This window comes from Culex quinquefasciatus, chromosome 3 (genome assembly GCF_015732765.1).
Source record: "Culex quinquefasciatus strain JHB chromosome 3, VPISU_Cqui_1.0_pri_paternal, whole genome shotgun sequence".
NCBI classification, from domain to species: Eukaryota; Metazoa; Arthropoda; class Insecta; order Diptera; family Culicidae; genus Culex; species Culex quinquefasciatus.
In genome coordinates this window covers 153587155-153605757 of record NC_051863.1, presented here as the reverse complement: position 1 = coordinate 153605757, position 18603 = coordinate 153587155, and positions in this window count along the sequence as shown.

Here is an 18603-nt window from a genome sequence, read left to right as displayed (position 1 = left end):
CATCATTACAGTTATGCGAATGTTACTGTATTTTTCCGATGGTCCAACATTTAAAAAATGTGAATGGATTAAAACACATTTTACTGATTAAAAATGTATAAATAAGAAATTTTTCCTAAACTTTCAAAACGTTATCAATCAGAGAAGGATTATTTTGTAAATTTAATTAGAACCGTTTTCCGGCGTCTGACGTTTTATTCAGTTTGGATATCAGTTAGTACAGGGTGGCCACCAAATTTTGATTTTAAATTTGCGGTTCTCCACGGTTTTCTCCCGAGAATAAAAGGAATTTTCCCAGAATGTTTTATATCATTTTTTTATCTAACCTGTGCTTTTTTAATGCTTTTTTAAATGCATGCTTTTGGCACAGTTTTTTTTTGTATAATATTTGTTATTTCTCAGGCTAGCTTTCAAAAGGTTGTACTGGTTGATCGTATTTCAATACAAAATCCAAACAAAATCCTAACATTCATAGAGCTTGGGATTTTTCATCTTTTTGCCTCTATTTTTTTAAACTCAACACAATAAAACGTTGTAACAGGACGTTTTGTAAATCATCTTCATTTCAAAAAATTTAACTTAAAATTTTTTAACTTTTGTGGAGAAAACAGTACTTAACATAATTTATGCAAATACTCTACAATACTTATGCCATTTTCTTTGGAAACAGATGGTATAAATTCAAGAAGAGTAATTCTTATAAAATAAACTACTTCTTAGTTTTTTTATTAGCTGAAATTTATGGTGTATTTCAACCAAAACAACAATTTGGTACATACAAAAATACAATAAAAATATTGTTTCTGATCAATTTTGTATCTTTGGCAAAATTGCCAATCACCTAACTGTGAGCTCAAAAAAAATAATAACAAACCATTGCAAAGTGGTCCAAATCGCAACATTAGTGGAAAATTGATATTCAGAAAAAAGGCAAAGGTAAACTTTTGGTTTGGTTAAAAATTAGAGTGATTCATGATTAGGGTGATTTTGGAAATCTAACTTTTCAGGAATATTTTTTGATTTTTTTGTATTCTAGAAAAGATTGATATTCGGGCACTATTAGAATTTAAAAAAAACATATTCGTTTTTCTTTAGACTTGAGATATCTTCATTCAAACTTTGAAAAATATTTGCAACAGGCTAAATTAATATTTAAACATATTTTGTGAAATAAAAAGGATGCATTTATTCAATTGTAGAATTAAAAACACAACATTTTTGTCTAAATTTTTCATTTCATTTCACAGGTTGCCAAAGGGAACCACGTGGCCTTTAATTTTGTAATTTTTAATTTTTAATTTCACAAATCGCTCCCCTACATCCGACCACGACTGCACTTGGCAAGTTTAATTTTCGTTTTCACAGTAGCGAGGTTATTCATAATAGGAATAATAGAATTCATCACACGTTAGTTTATGACGCAGAAAGGGGGAAACTACTATACATCTCAATGGTAGAAAACTCTATAGGTGCGTGTACTTTTGGAGAGCAATCAACGGGGGAAAAAGAGAGGAAGAGAGCGCGCGAGAGTTTTGTGTGACAAGTGATAAGCGGAGGCAATTACCCGCCACGAGGGCGCTGTCGGTGATGATTTTTACAGATGGCGCAATATGAAAGGTTATAATTTTGGGTGTAAATGTGGGTGAACGAGCGAGAATGTGTTTGTGATTAGGTGTCAGGTGGAAAAAAGAACGATCAATCTTCAAGTGCCTAAACTATGAACCATTTTCAAATTTTTATACTGAAGCACGATTTTTTTTGGTGTAGAGTTACGTCGTTGTTAGCCATGTGTCCTTGTTCGATTTGTTAATGACATAAATATACATACCGATACCGGTGGGTATCTTTGAAATTATCGGAAACGTGTGAGTTTTGCCTTTTCTTTTCGTCGAGTAGGCGATGACAGCATCACGTGGTCCAAGGTGACGAAAGAAAGAAGGTGCACACGCTGTCAAAATCATCTTCTTTCTTCCTCGTCACCTCACTGTTGAATATCGAATTGTACATAAAGAGAGCAATTCCATGACAGTGAATCATATCCCTACTGTCGACGGATAGCTCTCTTTATTTTCACATTCGAAACTGCAGAAAACTTTAAATTACTTCCAGGTTATGTTCCACGGTCCCGGATGACAGCTCCGATTCAAAGTGACAGCTCGAATCGCTCGTGCGTGCGTTGCCACTCGTGGTCGGTACTAAACTAGCGCACCCTACCGACGGTCACCGTCGATTTTATCACCACCAGAGTGTTTCAATTTTATCTTATTGTTATCACAGGCTTATCGCGCCACCTGCGTGAATGTGTGACTTGTGCACACAACCAACCAAGTCAGGAACTCGCGTTTGTAGTTGTAGCTGAGCAAGTGGCTTAGCGTGAATCTTCACCTCTTTCCCTGTCTCCGGATTCCCCTCGTGTCCGGTAGGTAAATTTTGGTTCCACCGAGAATGGGTTCGTTGAGGTTATGGTAGCTGAACACTACTCTCTCTCTCGCGCATCTCTCGGCGTTCTGTTTGTACACCTCGGATCTTCGCCGGATAAAACAGGTACCCATCGTCGTCGTCATTGTTTGCTCATAGTTACCCGCTCGGTATGGCTGTTGTGCTGCACGATGTCTCCAAATATCCAAACTACTACCCGAGGAACACTTCTTGGACCGACACGCTGGAGAGTCACACATCTGGCACGTTCCACGTTTCGGAACCGAATGAGCTGGTACGATTCGACAAGTGGCACTCTATAGCTGCTGACGAAGGTGCTGCATGCAGGTACTGCCGCCTCCGCCACCGCCAACGTCCCGGAAGCCACCTAACCCGGGCATCCAACTCGCACTTGTGAAATAAACAAATATGTGATAATTGATAAGATACCACCCCACAGACACACATCGTCGGTATAGAGTTGAGCTGGAGGAACTTGCAGGTACCCGCACTGTAACCGCCTTACTAAATCCGTAACGGTATCACGGGCACATGGCGCATTGAGTAGAGAAGAAGATCATCACAGCATCTAGCTGAATAATAGACTCGCAATGTTTGAACAATGTCGAAATGGACGAGATGGAAAATTTCCATCAAGCTGACGACGCTCCGGTTCAGAAAAGGTTTGAAGCTAAGATCTTGAACATAAACGGCAGCCGAGGGTCCTTTCAGGGCTGCGGAGTCGGGTCATATTTCATGCGACTCCGACTCCGGCTTTCTGAGATTAGCCGGCTCACGCTTTCAGCTCCAACCCACTCCGACTCCGACTCCAACTCCGGCCTACCAACTCTAGCCGACTCCGACTCCGACTCCAGCTTTCAACAAATTGTTGGCTCCGACTCCGACTCCACATATTTTTGAATGTTTCAAAAGTTAGTTAACTATTATTTCGAAAACATTGATAAATAGGATTCTAAAAACTCTCTAAGTTTAAAAAAAACGGAAAAAATTCTAGTTTTACAAATTTTTTACGTTATTGAAACATAAATCAAAAAATATCTCCAGTTAGTATATTTGGATTGGTTTACTTAACCTCAAATTTTCATTAAATTTATTAAAAGTTATTTTTGAATGATCATTAAAAGAAAGCTGGTCCTAATGATCGATTTAACATATAAATTCATTTTGCTCATTTTTAGCACAGACAAACGGACATGAAAGTCAGAACTAATTTTTGTTCAAAAAGTTTAAATTTGAATTTGGTTTGCTCACTAACGACATCTATCTACGATTATTAGAATCTCTCTCTCCCAAATGAAAGCTGGACATGTGTATGTATGTATGAGTATTAATGACAGATAACCAAAAGCGTGCATCAAAGGCAATCAGAACAAAACGTTGAAAAGGGAAAAATGGTTTGCTTTCGATACAAGAGAGAAAACGTTCCGCTTCGACGGAAATTCAGCATGTCACTGTTCAGACGACCAAAGGAAAATCGAGGCTGAATGGACAGTTTATTCCTCCCGGCCAAGTAAAGTCTCACAATGCAAGCGAGTGCCGTGTAGCTGACAACAACAAAACGGTCGCCAAAACATCTTCTCCTGCCGGTTGTGAAGGAGATTTAAAAGAATTAGTCAACAATCGGTTTCTAGCTTAAAAACGATGGGTCGGAGTAGGTTGGCGGTGGAAGACTCCACCCACCTTGAAGTCATGATTTGGAGCCGGATCGATCATTACGGAGACCATGCACTTGATTCCGCCGAATGAATAGAACCACGAGGTGGTTCCGTCAAGCCGCTTTCAGAATCTGTTGCATCGGTGGATTAAGCTGCGCTTTTTTATGCGGAGTGCTGGTTTGCCTGGTCAGAAGGTTCCATCGGAGGTTCCATAAATGCAGTTCTTTAATAATCGCTGCAAAAGCGGAACATGCCCCCTACTGCACAGTGGGAAGTTTGTGGAAAGTTGGTGGAAGACCCCACTCGTCTATCGGTGGGTAAACCAGCACTTCGCATAAAAAAGCGCAGCTTAATCCACCGGAGCAACAGGTTCTGAAAGTGGCCGGACGGAACCGCCTCCGAGTTCTGTTCATTCGGCGGAATCAAGTCTCCGTAATAATCGATCCTACTCCAAAACACGACTTCGAGCCACGTGTTGTCGACAACCAAAACAAAATCAAAATGAATGCTTTCATTTGAAAGAACTGTTGCTGAGCACAAGGGCGCCTCTGGTGGTGAATCCGAAAGGTATTCACCATGCTTTTCGATTTTTGAAAAATTACCGTTACATTTTTGGGACAAGCTAGTGACATCGACTTTCATGTCTGTTTGGCTGTGCTTTTAGGGTGGCATTTATCATAAGCGCGGTGCCTAAACTTTATTTTTTTTAATAACAATTTAAAACGCAACTATTTTTTAAAGCTCCATTGATTGACGTACATGGACATCAAGCCATGCCTGAAGAAGATTATTATTACTTATTATTATCTTCGTGGTAAGGACGCTTAAGTGGTCCATTTCAAATATCCGTGACCTAGAAAATATTTTAGCTGGGAAATTTTATTTTTTCTAATTTTAAAATTTTCTCTACATTTAAAAGGAAATTTTGAAATTAAATATGTCTTTAATGAACATTCTTATAATAATTACATTTCATTTACATTCTAAGTGGTATGGCTACATGCTCTTCATCTTTGTTATATTTTTCGTTTTCTTATTAACTGTTCACATTCATTTATTTACTTCAAATTGTTTTACATTTTTGCATTGAATCGAATACATTTGGGTAAAAAAGAAAAAAAATCACTTTAAGAACTAATCCTAACTTAAAACTAAAAAGCAAATTCATTGAAATATTCAAAATCATTAGAACGAGTTAACTACGAACTGTATTTTAAGATAAATCCTCCAAGGGTTCTCACTTGTTCTGCACGAGTTTTGCAACCACGCAGTGTTGTTGTCATCTCAATGAAAATGTTCATAAGTTCTTGTGGTGAAAACAGGTCACTACTGCCTTCATCCGTTGATGTTGGTTGGTTTTCCTTCGGTTGCTGACTGAAGCCAGGAGGTGCTGTATTCTCTGCAACTTTTTGCCGCTGATTCAACGGCAATGGCTGCAGATTTGGAACCACTCGAACAGATCCCGCTCCTGGCGACACCAAAGCAGGAAAATCCACGTCCGTGAAAGTTTGTGGTGTTTTGCGACGATTTGGTTGGTGTCTCGTCGTCGCTTGCTGCCGAATTCTCACAAACTCAGCACGTTTTGGGCAGCTTCGATTCTTGGTCGAATGGTCGCCGCCGCAATTGAAGCATTTTGCTTCGATGTTCTCGTTGATTGTGTTGCAAGCTTGAGTTTTGTGCTCACCTCCGCAGGTTGCACAACGACTCTTGATGAAACAGTTCCTTCCACCATGTCCAAACTGCAAACAGTTCGAACACTGTGTCACGTCACGGTGCACTGGACGATAACGTTCCCAAGACACGATGATGTTGAAAATTGCCCGAACTGCTTTCAGCTCAGACGGCGTTGTCGATTCTTTCTCGAGATGAACCAAGTATAGTTGATCACGATACTTGATGTCCTTGTTGTGTCTTGTCATCTTGAAGACTTCGATTACGTTCAACTTAAGAGTTTTGAGCTCTTCTTTCAGCACACTCACATCCATGTCGTACAGGCCACGGAGGACCTGTTTCATGGGGCGTTTACCTGGATCGTCATGGCTGTAGTATTCAATCTTTGTGTTGTTCAGGAAATCCCGAACGTAGTTGTAATCCTTTCTGGTAGGTAACAGAATTTTGAGTCCATCAGCACACAAGCGAATGGAAGCTCGTAAAGCACCAGATTTGATAAACCCGGTTAACCACTTTCGCACCGAATCCGATGACGATGTTTTCACAAAAATGGGTGGCAACTTTTCCCGTCGTTCAAATTCTTCTTTCTCGCTCACGTTCACTGGGAGGGTAGCGAACTGGTTTCCAGACAATTTTTGAGCGTCCTTGCTCAAACTGCCTGGCTTTGCAGGTAGCGCTTCGGAATTCTTTAGCTTCTTCAAATCTGCCGATCCTGCTGGTGAGGACCGCCTCTTTTTCTTGCCGTGAGGCATTTTTTGCACTTTTTAGCACTTTTTTGGTTTGTGAGGGATGCAGTCTGACTCGCTTCTCTGCTGATCGCAGACTGACATTTAAAAGGAGGCGCGCGATACATCTTGAATCTTCACCTTAAACGAAGCTTTATGCATGGTCGTGCTCCATCAAAATGTTTGAAAAAACTTAGAATTGGATAAAAAACAAAAATCCACAGTTATTTTTTTTTAAAGTCACGGAAATTTTGAAGGGATTCTTAAGCTATCATTCCTAGAAAAAACTAACTTAATCCACCTATGTGGTTGATGCCTTCCTCACTTTTTACCAACAATGGGTAATAAGAGTTTTTTGGACACATATTTCAGCTATTTTTTTTAATCCAGAAAAAACGTACACACATATAACTTAAGTAATCATAACTCGAGACAGGGTTGCCAGATCTTCAATGTTTTGGACTCGTTGGAAAGATTTTTCGATTACCTAAACAACGATGGGTCGGATGATGGATCCGGACATAGTTTACATACAGTTATGTGAGATCCAGCTTCCAAAAAGTACATAAATATTACTTAAGTGGCCATATCTCGAGACATGGTTGCCAGATCTTCAGTGTTTGGATTCGTTGGAAAGGTTTTTCGATTACCTAACCAACGATGGGTCGGATGGTGGATACGGACATAGTTTACATACATTTAAGTGGGATCCGGCTTCAAAAAAGTGCATCAAAATCACTTAAGAGGACATATCTCGAGACAGGGTTGCCAGATCTTCAATGTTTTGGACTCGTTGGAAAGGTTTTTTGATTACCTAACCAACGATGGGTCAGATGATGGATCCGGACATCGTTTACATACATTTAAGTGGGATCCGGCTTCAAAAAAGTGCATCAATATCACTTAAGAGGACATATCTCGAGACAGGGTTGCCAGATCTTCAGTGTTTTGGATTCGTTGGAAAGGTTTTTTGATTACCTAACCAACGATGGGTCGGATGGTGGATCCGGACATAGTTTACATACATTTAAGTGAGATCCGGCTTCAAAAAAGTGCATTAAAATCACTTAAGAGGACATATCTCGAGACAGGGTTGCCAGATCTTCAATGTTTTGGATTCGTTGGAAAGGTTTTTTGATTACCTAACCAACGATGGGTCGGATGGTGGATCCGGACATAGTTTACATACATTTAAGTGGGATCCGGCTTCAAAAAAGTGCATCAAAATCACTTAAGACGACATATCTCGAGACAGGGTTGCCAGATCTTCATTGTTTTGGACTCGTTGGAAAGGTTTTTTGATAACCCAACCAACGATGGGTCGGATGATGGATCCGGACAAAGTTTACATACATTTAAGTGAGATCCGGCTTCAAAAAAGTACATAAATGTCACTTAAGTGGCCATATCTCGAGACAGGGTTGCCAGATCTTCAATGTTTTGGACTCGTTTGAAAGGTATTTTGATTACCTAACCAACGATGGGTTGGATGATGGATCCGGACATAGTTTTCCTGCATATAAGTGAGATCCGGATAAATGTGAAAACACATTTTTATATATAACTTTTGAACTACTTATCGAAACTTCAAACAATTCAATAGCGATGTATGGGACCCTAAACCAAGTCGAATGCAACCGGTTTGATCAAAATCGGTCCAGCCAGTGCTGAGAAAACTTGGCAAGAATTTTGAACACATACATACATACACACACACACACATACACACACACACAGACATTTGTTCAGTTTTCGATTCTGAGTCGATAGGTAAACATGAATATAGGTCTACGAGCTGTATTTCAAAAGTTCATTTTTCGAGCAGGATTATAGCCTTACCTCAGTGAGGAAGGCAAAATGTTTTAGGTACATTGAGTTGCACTGTTCTATCATATTGGCGTGGGGAAAACAGTATGAGAAAATTCTTACCGGTTGAATAATATTTTGATTGTTTTGAATAATGTTTGAAATATTAATTAAAATCCTATCATTTTTCTATACATTTTTTAACCTTAAATCGAGCCTTAAATTCTATCCTATCCTGAAATCTTAAGATTTCTTCAACGATAATATGAAACAATATCAAAATAGTTTGCCTAAGTATCATCAATCTCAGATTTTAATAGAAAAATAGTAAACATTAGGACAATCGATATATATAACATATTCAATGATTAATTCAAAATTAGTTGCAACTTTTTTTGATCCTTTTTGTCAGTTTCAAATATTTTAAGCGCGACACTTTATTTGTTTTTACTCAGTTATAAACCAAATGTTCTTGTTGAGTTCCAAGTTATAGATTGTTATAATAGTTGATTATTTGTTGGAAGAGTTATACTGTCAGTGATTTTTTTCCGATTTCCATAAATAGTGTTTATTATTTTTTATCTTTCTGTGTACCCATCCAAGACATTCGCTATCGGTGTAAAAGATGACTGTGTGTGTACTTTTTTCAGAAAGAACTAGATTTAATTTGGTCAAATTTGAATTGAAAGGGTACATAAATGTAGGCTAAAGGAAGCAGTCGAGAATCAATTAAATATTTCTGACTACAGAACCAATATTGTTTTTTAATATTTGAGTTATGATGATACTACATACTTGGGTAAGAGTGGACATTTAGTGACCATAGATCTCTAAAAAATGAAAAAAATGACAACGCACGCGACTTGAAAAACAATTCAAAATATAGGAAGTTTAAAAAATTAAGCAGTTTTATAGCAAATACTGAAAAATAAAAAAAAATAAAACATCAATCAAATACTTCTTGAAAGAAAATCACCTTTTAATCAGAGAAGATTGTCATAAAGCCTCACATAGAATCGATGAAAATAAATTTCTCTTAGTGTCACCTAACTAGCCTGTTATTTTCAACTGACGATGTCTCGGAAACTATAGGAAACTTTTGCCACAAATCTGTAAAAAAAAAACTAAAATTTATTTGGAATTTATATATAAACGCTTCGGGAGAAGGTGGGGAAGTTTGTAAGCGTGTTTGCTTCTCAACCCAGCTAACTTGGATTCAATATCAGTATTAAAATGTTTGATCAATTTGATTATAACATAAGTTTCATATTCAACAATGTAACGAATTCAGTTGAGTGTCTAGTAAGTTGAGATTGGGTCATACAAAAATGCTGAAATTTGTCTGACCCCATCTCACTTTAGACTCAATGTCACCCCTGATGACGGTAGTAAAATTTATTATTTAAAAACCAAGTACGCATAAATCTAGGTTATATTATTCAAAAGTCAATAAAACAGTCCAACTATATTATACGAGAAAGAATTAATTTCCTTTTCAGTCCACCTCAGCTGTGAACTCGTAGCATTGCCTCATTTCGCAATTATTTGACGAAGGATGATAAAATATGGCGCTTATCTAAAGTCCCGCACTCACATTCCTGGTTGGTAAAGTTAAGCACAATCACGGTCCACAATCCGATCTTCTTTGCAAGCTCCGGACGCAGAGATACCAACTTGGGTTGAACAAATAATAATTAAAAGTGTACCCAATTTACATTGCTTATCTTATCGCGGCCCATTGTAAACACAATGCCGTCTTGCAGCATCCAATCTTTCCTACATTTCAAGAATAAAGTCGTTATATAAAGTCAGGTCAGGGGTTTTACCCAAAGTCATTTATTAGATGGCAGTCAGATTCCATTTTCACTTAAAAATGTTGAAAAAAATATTTTTTTTTGTAATAAATACAAATTTCAACCAAAATAACTTCAATTTAGGTACAAATTCAAATTCGAAAATCAATTCGATTGGCTCGATACCCAGAAGCTCCGCGAGAGCATGTTGCATGCATCATCTGTTTGTCCAAAAAATTAACATTTCTTACTCAATGTTTTCTCATTTTTAAGCGAGATCAGAACAGCAACAAAGACGACCACCACCAAAATCGGTAGCAGTTCGATTTTATGTTTATCATGTGGCTACGGATTTTAACACAATTTTTAAGTTGATTATAGCGTAAAATTACACGTTTTCGATCTGGGTTAGTCTTGGGAAAAAACATCGAATGACAGTTATTTGTGGCCCAAAAACGTGAAATACGTTATTTTTTCGTGTGAATTAAAAAAAGTTTTTGGGAAACTGGCTGTTACAAATCAAAAGAACGAATTCTTGTCACTAATTGTTTGTCAACCAGATTTCATTTAAGTCGTTTCTCGAAACAACTGTCAAATGCATGTAAATCTCAACTCATGTCATCTATGGTGAAATCAAAGTTGCAGTGGTGAATTTCTGATCATTCAATATGGCCGTTAAATTGTTCAATGGTGACTTAAAACGAGTCTGTTTGTCTGTGCTACGAAGTAATAAACTGCAAACATGAAATTTATAATTTGTTTTGGATTCTGGCTAGGAAAATTTCTATAAATCGATTTAAACTCTGAAATTGAGCTATTATTTTTATAAAGGCACTGAAAATCATACCAACGCAAAACGTGGCAAAATATTTAAACTAATTTGAGACGACGAATCTGCAATGCCGTTGACTTGACAGCAGTTGAATATAATTAAAGTCAGCGCAGACAAATTTATGAATTAGTTTATTGTACCAGTATCGCACCTTCATATGATTATAAAAGGATTCTTGTTTCTATAAAACATCCCAACTCTTTCTCTCTCACTCTCTTAAGTTTGCATCAACCGTCATTGCGCCATGGCGACCTCATGTGTGGAAAAAAGATGCTTCTCCACGAATTCTTGTCTCGCGTTGTACGGTGATAAGATAAGACAAAGTTACCTTTCTTTTAATAATCATATATAAACGAACCATCCTAGGCGGTAGACATTGTTTTGATATCACATTAAGCGCACAGGTGCTGGAGTGACAGAACTGTGTGCTCGCATCGTGACTTTTAGGTTTGAATGATGGTCGCATGATTGTCTCATGTTTGAATATTTAGTTGCTCACAGTAGGAACAATTACACACGTGAATTTAAAAAATAACAATTTTATCTTAAAAATAATTCATCTGAGCACTCTTTCAAACATATGAATAGTTTTTAAGGAAAACAATCCCCACAACTCGTAAAAAACGTTTAAAAGACCTCTCAAATGTTGTACAAAAACGAGGTTACTGAAGCTGCATCCCACCAAATTTACAATATTTGTTCTTTTCACTTCACGCACCTGGTAAGGAACCGCGGGCAAGGAAAATTTCAAATAAGCAGCAGCGGTAGCGAAAGCAAGCCGGAGAGGGTGAAGAAAAGCCTCATGAAATTGCTCCCTCTCCTTTGTGCTGCGGTTCGTAAACTGTTCCTTAATTTATTTCCTTTGCAGCTGCGTACTGGCCTTTAGTCCCGATTTCACAGACACTGTTACCAGATAGTCAACTTTAATGACTCGTAAAAAAAAATCTTCAATTATCATTGCTAGATGATGATATTTAAAGCATGTTCATTTCTAAAAAGGCAAACATACATTTTTTTAATCCTACCGTAAATTTAAGGTAATATAAGATATAAAAAACAAAAGCATCTAAATTGGACAAACATGCGATCATGACCATAGCTTAGCAAGTTCAACACGAAGCAGCACTGATGGTATGCAACCTGATTATTGCACTGATTAGTTGATGAGTTGTCCTCGACGGCGTTGGCGCCACCTTGAGTCAATACCTAATTCAAACGAGCTTGCATTGTTTTATCAAAATGTCGAGATCATTGTTTTGAGAAGAAATTTAATCCTGTAAATTGCTGTTTTTTTATTTAATTTTTCTATTAGTTTTACAAAAAAAACTAAACTCTACTAAAATATTAAAATGTTAGGCTTATGACATTAAAGTCACAACAAGCATAACTCGTCATCGACGTAATCACATGCAGAGCAATAAAACCCGATAAAAAAGAGTACAATTTTAAAACAAGCGGACTTATCGGAACCTACTGCCACAACAGATAAAAACACACTGAATGGAATAGAAATTATCAACCTATTTGTTTTGCATTATTATTGTTCAAATCAAAAACTCAAATTATTCGCTCTCTACAGCATTGCCTTGGCGTTCCCGATTACGAAATTCCTTTTCGAAACTTGATGTCCGAAGGCTTGATTGTTGAGGCAATTGCAAGCCTCTTTTACACCTAAGCTTCCATCCACCCCTGGATTCGAACTGACTACCTTTGGATTATTAGTCCAACTGCCTACCAGCGACTCCACCGAGGCAGAATCCAGGGAGAAGACTCCTAACGACATAACCTCTAAGTTTGACCGGGACCAACATTTACTTCCCTGTCCGACGGAAGGCGGCTGGAGGGTACAAAATTTAACCTCAATATTTTTCGTGTACGTGCACGCAACACATGCGCACGTAGATAACTCTATGGCAGCTGCGGTTTTGTTCGGATTAGATTTGCCATCTCTTTCTAGTGAAAGTTAACTAAATCGGAATTCAATTCGAATCGTATACGAACTCCATTTCAACAACCGGTACGTACACGGTCCGATTGAGTTTACTGGCCCAAGAGTGTGTAAGTTCTGTCATGTTGGGGAGTCCATCTCCCATTCACGATCTTATTCTGTTAATGTATTTCAAGTACAGTCATCCCTCATATTCGGAACAGATTACAGATCTGCCAATGTTCAACAAATCATAGAAAATCGATAATTGAACATAATGATTGGCTTTTTCTTTCATGTGAACGCTTTTCTTGCGATCTTTCGATTGATGTAAAGACCGGCTGTACGTTTGTTCATTTATACCAAGTTTTTAAAGAAAAACATTGGCCCTTGAAATCCACAAATTCGGAACACTTCTGGAGTTCTTTTTTTTTTTTTTTTTTGAAAAGGTTCAATAAACCAAATTTTCAGTTTTTGCTTTTTGGGTGTTTTTGAAACCGCCTTGAGTCAGGGGTATTAAAAAACACCCATAAAGCAAAAACTGAAAATTTGGTTTATTGGACCTTTTCAAAAAAAACTCCAGACTTTTTTCTTACGATGTAAACAAACTTTTTTTTCCTCTCCATGAGTACATATTTTTTTACAAAATAATGACTTTGCACTCTTAAAACTCACGTTTAGTAATGTTTTATGAATGGTCTGATAACTTTTTTGGGAAAATATCAGCTAAATTCAGGTGTTCCACAATTGTGGGAGATACAATAACATCCCACAATCATAGAACAGGCAATTTGGAGGCAGTGTTTTGGTGCTCTGGACAAAATAGTCTGAAAATGCAGTTTTTGTTTAAAAAGTATTACTTTTACTAGTGAAATAGCAAGAGAGTGTCAAAATAAAGGCCCTAAAAATAGCAGGGTCGGCAGAAAAGTTGCATTTTGCATTCTATTGACAAATTACGACAAAATTGTTCCGAATTTGTGGGTGTTCCGAATATGTGGGATGACTGTACATCCTAAAAAATATTTACAACAAGGTTTGTCTATTTTTAGAAATCAGATTGTTGCAGGATTGGGTCCGTAAGTTTGTCAATTTTGGAATAAGAAGACAAAAATTTCCTGGGCTGCTGTACACCCTTAAGGAAAGATGACTGTTTCTATTGAATGCTACTATTATATGAGCAACTCTCTACGAAATCGGCCGATTTCGACCATTTTTATTTTTTGTATTTTTTGATTTGGCTCAAACTTTGTGGGGGCCTTCCCTATGACCAAATATGCTATTTTGTGTCATTTGTTCACCCATACAAGTCTCCATACAATTTTGGCAGCTGTCCATACAAAAATGGTATGTGGGTAATTCTCTACCAACTCACACGAAATCGGGAAAAGTTGCCCCGACCCCTCTTCGATTTGCGTGAAACTTTGTCCTAAGGGGTAACTTTTGTCCCTGATCACGAATCCGAGGTCCGTTTTTTGATATCTCGTGACGGAGGGGCGGTACGACCCCTTCCATTTTTGAACATGCGAAAAAAGAGGTATTTTTCAATAATTTGCAGCCTGAAACGGTGATGAGATAGAAATTTGGTGTCAAAGGGACTTTTATGTAAAATTAGACGCCCGATTTGATGGCGTACTCAGAATTCCGAAAAACGTATTTTCATCGAAAAACACTAAAAAGTTTTAAAATCCTCCCATTTTCCGTTACTCGACTGTAAAAATTTTGGAACATGTCATTTAATGGGAAATTTAATGTACTTTTCGAATCTACATTGTCCCAGAAGGTCATTTTTCATTTAGAACAAAATTTTTCATTTTAAAATTTCGTGTTTTTCTAACTTTGCAGGGTTATTTTTTAGAGTGTAACAATGTTCTACAAAGTTGTAGAGCAGACAATTACAAAAATTTTGATATATAGACATAAGGGTTTGCTTATAAACATCACAAGTTATCGCGATTTTACGAAAAAAAGTTTTGAAAAAGTTACTTTTTGCGTTTCTCTTTGTTTCGTCGTCCGTGTCTGTCGCGGGTGACCATGAACGGCCATGATCGATGACGACCAACTTTTTCAAAACTTTTTTTCGTGAAATCGCGATAACTCGTGATGTTTATAAGCAAACCCCTTATGTCTATATATCAAAATTTTTGTAATTGTCTGCTCTACAACTTTGTAGAACATTGTTACACTCTAAAAAATAACCCTGCAAAGTTAGAAAAAACACGAAATTTTAAAATGAAAAATTTTGTTCTAAATGAAAAAATGACCCTTCTGGGACAATGTAGATTCGAAAAGTACATTAAATTTCCCATTATATGACATGTTTCAAAATTTTTTACAGTCGAGGAACGGAAAATGGGAGAATTTTAGAACTTTTTAGTGTTTTTTCGATGAAAATACGTTTTTCGGAATTCTGAGTACGCCATCAAATCGGGCGTCTAATTTTACATAAAAGTCCCTTTGACACCAAATTTCTATCTCATCACCGTTTCAGGCTGCAAATTATTGAAAACACCTCTTTTTCGCATGTTCAAAAATGGAAGGGGTCGTACCGCCCTCCGTCACGAGATATCAAAAACGGACCTCGGATTCGTGATCAGGGACAAAAGTTACCCCTTAGGACAAAGTTTCACGCAAATCGAAGAGGGGTCGGGGCAACTGCTGTGTGAGTTGGCGGAGAATTACCCATGTAAATATTCAAATAGCTGTAACTTTTGAGTGAATTTTCTGATCAATTTGGTGTCTTCGGCAAAGTTGTAGGTATTGTTGAGGACTTTTGAGAAAAAAATAGGTACACGGAAAAAAAATTTGCAGATTTTTTTATCAACTTTTTTCACTAAAACTCAATTTCCCAAAATACGTATTTTTTGATTTTCGAGATTTTTTGATATGTTTTAGGGGACAAAATCCGCAACTTTTGAGCCATAGAGAAACATGGTCAAAAAATCTGCCGCCGAGTTATGAATTTTTGAAAAAATAGTGATTTTTGGAAAAAATCGAAGTTTTATGCAAAAACAAGTTTGACATTACTTTTTAATGCAAAATTGAATTTGCAATCGAAAAGTATTTTACAGTTTTTTTGATAAAGGGCTCCGTTTTCAAAATATAGCCACCGAAAGTTTGATTTTAGCGAAATATTTGCAGTTTTTCAATTTTTAAAAATAGTGACCATGAGTGACCATTTCTAAAAATATTTTTTTTGAATAGTTCAGAAAATTTGCTATAAAATTGTCTAAGAGACATTGAAGATTGGACCTCGGGTTGCTGAGATAGAGCCGCTTTAAGAACAAGAAACACGAAAATTGAAGTTTTCTAAGTCTCACCAAACAACCCACCATTTTCTAATGACCATATCTCAGCAATTAATGGTCCGATTTTCAATGTTAATATATGAAACATTCGTGAAATTTTCTGATCTTTTCGAAAAAAATATTTAGAAAATTTTTAAATCAAGACTAACATTTTAAAAAGGCCAAATATTGAATATTACGCCCATTTAAAATGCTAGTCTTGATTTAAAAAATTACAAAATATTTTTTTTCGAAAAGATCGGAAAATTTTACGAATGTTTCATATATTGATAATCGGACCATTAGTTGCTGAGATATCGTCATTAGAAAATGGTGGGTTATTTTGGTGAGATTAAGAAAACTTCAATTTTCGTGTTTCTTTTTCTTAAAGCGGCTCTATCTCAGCAACCCGAGGTCCAATCTTCAATGTCTCTTAGACAATTTCATAGCAAATTTTCTGAACTTTAAAAAAAAAAATTTTAGAAATGGTCACTCATGGTCACTATTTTTAAAAATTGAAAAACTGCAAATATTTCGCTAAAATCAAACTTTCGGTGGCTATATCTTGAAAACGGAGCCCTTTATCAAAAAAACTGTAAAATACTTTTCGATTGCAAATTCAATTTTGCATTAAAAAGTAATGTCAAACTTGTTTTTGCATAAAACTTCGATTTTTCCAAAATCACTATTTTTCAAAATTCATAACTCGGCGGCAGATTTTGACCATGTTTCTATGGCTCAAAAGTTGCGGATTTTTGTCCCCTAAAACATATCAAAAATCTCGAAAATCAAAAATACGTATTTTGGGAAATTGAGTTTTAGTGAAAAAGTTGATAAAAAAAATCTGCAAATTTTTTTTCCGTGTACCTATTTTTTTCTCAAAAGTCCTCAACAATACCTACAACTTTGCCCAAGACACCAAATTGATCAGAAAATTCACTCAAAAGTTACAGCTATTTGAATATTTACATACCATTTTTGTATGGACAGCTGCCAAAATTGTATGGAGACTTGTATGGGAGAACAAATGACACAAAATAGCATATTTGGTCATAGGGAAGGCCCCCACAAAGTTTGAGCCAAATCAAAAAATACAAATAAAATCCATTTCCGGTTTTGGTAGAGAATTGCTCATATGAATGTTTACTTTTAATTGATTTCTAATAATAAGTCTTTCAAAAACTTATCACAAAATACTTTAGTAAATTTTAATAAGTTTTGGTATATAAGCCAAAATAAAAAAAAACTATTTGGTAACTGCAATCAAATGATTGATGATATCATCCTTGTGATAACTGGATGATTCCGAGAATATATTTTTTAACTTGACTGATTTATGTTAACATCATTTAAGTATTCGTAGCATTTACTTCTCAGTAAAAGATTATATGATTAAGTATGTATAGCTAACAATTCTTCAAATGATTTTTCTAATGAAAACTGATAAAATTTACTTCATTGAAGAAATATTTATTATGGTGTTATTTCTAAGCAATGATTTGAGGAAATTAATGAATTTCACGGAAATCTTTAAATTTAACGAATTTTACGCTGTCCGCGAAATCGTGAAAATTCACTAACCCTAGTCATTATGCAAAATAGTCTCTTCGGTCATAGAACAAGCAATAAACTATTTTTTTTACTCTATAAATTCAAAATGTTATCTTTAATTTCATGCAGTTAATCAACATTCATAAAGACGCATGTTCAACCTTAGTTTAACAAGAATTTCATAAAAGAAATTCGCAATTCCCAATTCGCAATTTTCAGTGTAAGAACGGGCCTTGACCGATCTTATGCACTAGGTTCCCGACGAACACGCACTGCCCTTACACCTACATCTCACCCTTGCTCTGAGTCAGTACGAGCAGCACGCTAGAACACGCTTTGAGTGTTCGTGCCAGGCATGCACACCTTCTTTTCCGGTTACGCATTTTAACTCGGCCGGGGGTGGTACATTACGTAGGGTTTGATGTAAGTATAAGCGCCTAATCATTTAAAGTGTGCCTAACAACTTTCATTAAAGCAAATTAGTTTGAATTCTAAAACTAATTGTTATTTTACTGAGTACCTACTGTTTTCTCATGAAATATTCCATAATGTTATGTCGTGTTTATCTGCTGATATTTCTTATGTCGCGGTGTTTTGTTACAATTTTTTGGACCTAAGCATGTTATTCAAAAGTTTACCAAAAGTACAATAGTAGTATATGTGTTAATCCTTCAATCATTCCATTAATTGAGTAAGGGCTCGAACCTCACTTGTTAGCAAACAATAGACAGTAAAGGAGAATATATTTTATAAAGAAGCAGTAGTAAGAGAATCATAATTGTGTGCTAAAAAAAAAAAAAAAAAGAATAAGCTTGATGTAGTAGATGTAGAAATAGGCAATAGTTAATAAATAGAGATAACAAAAAAGCTTAGATTATTGTTATGATGGGCAAGATAAAAAATTATTCAAATGAATAAAT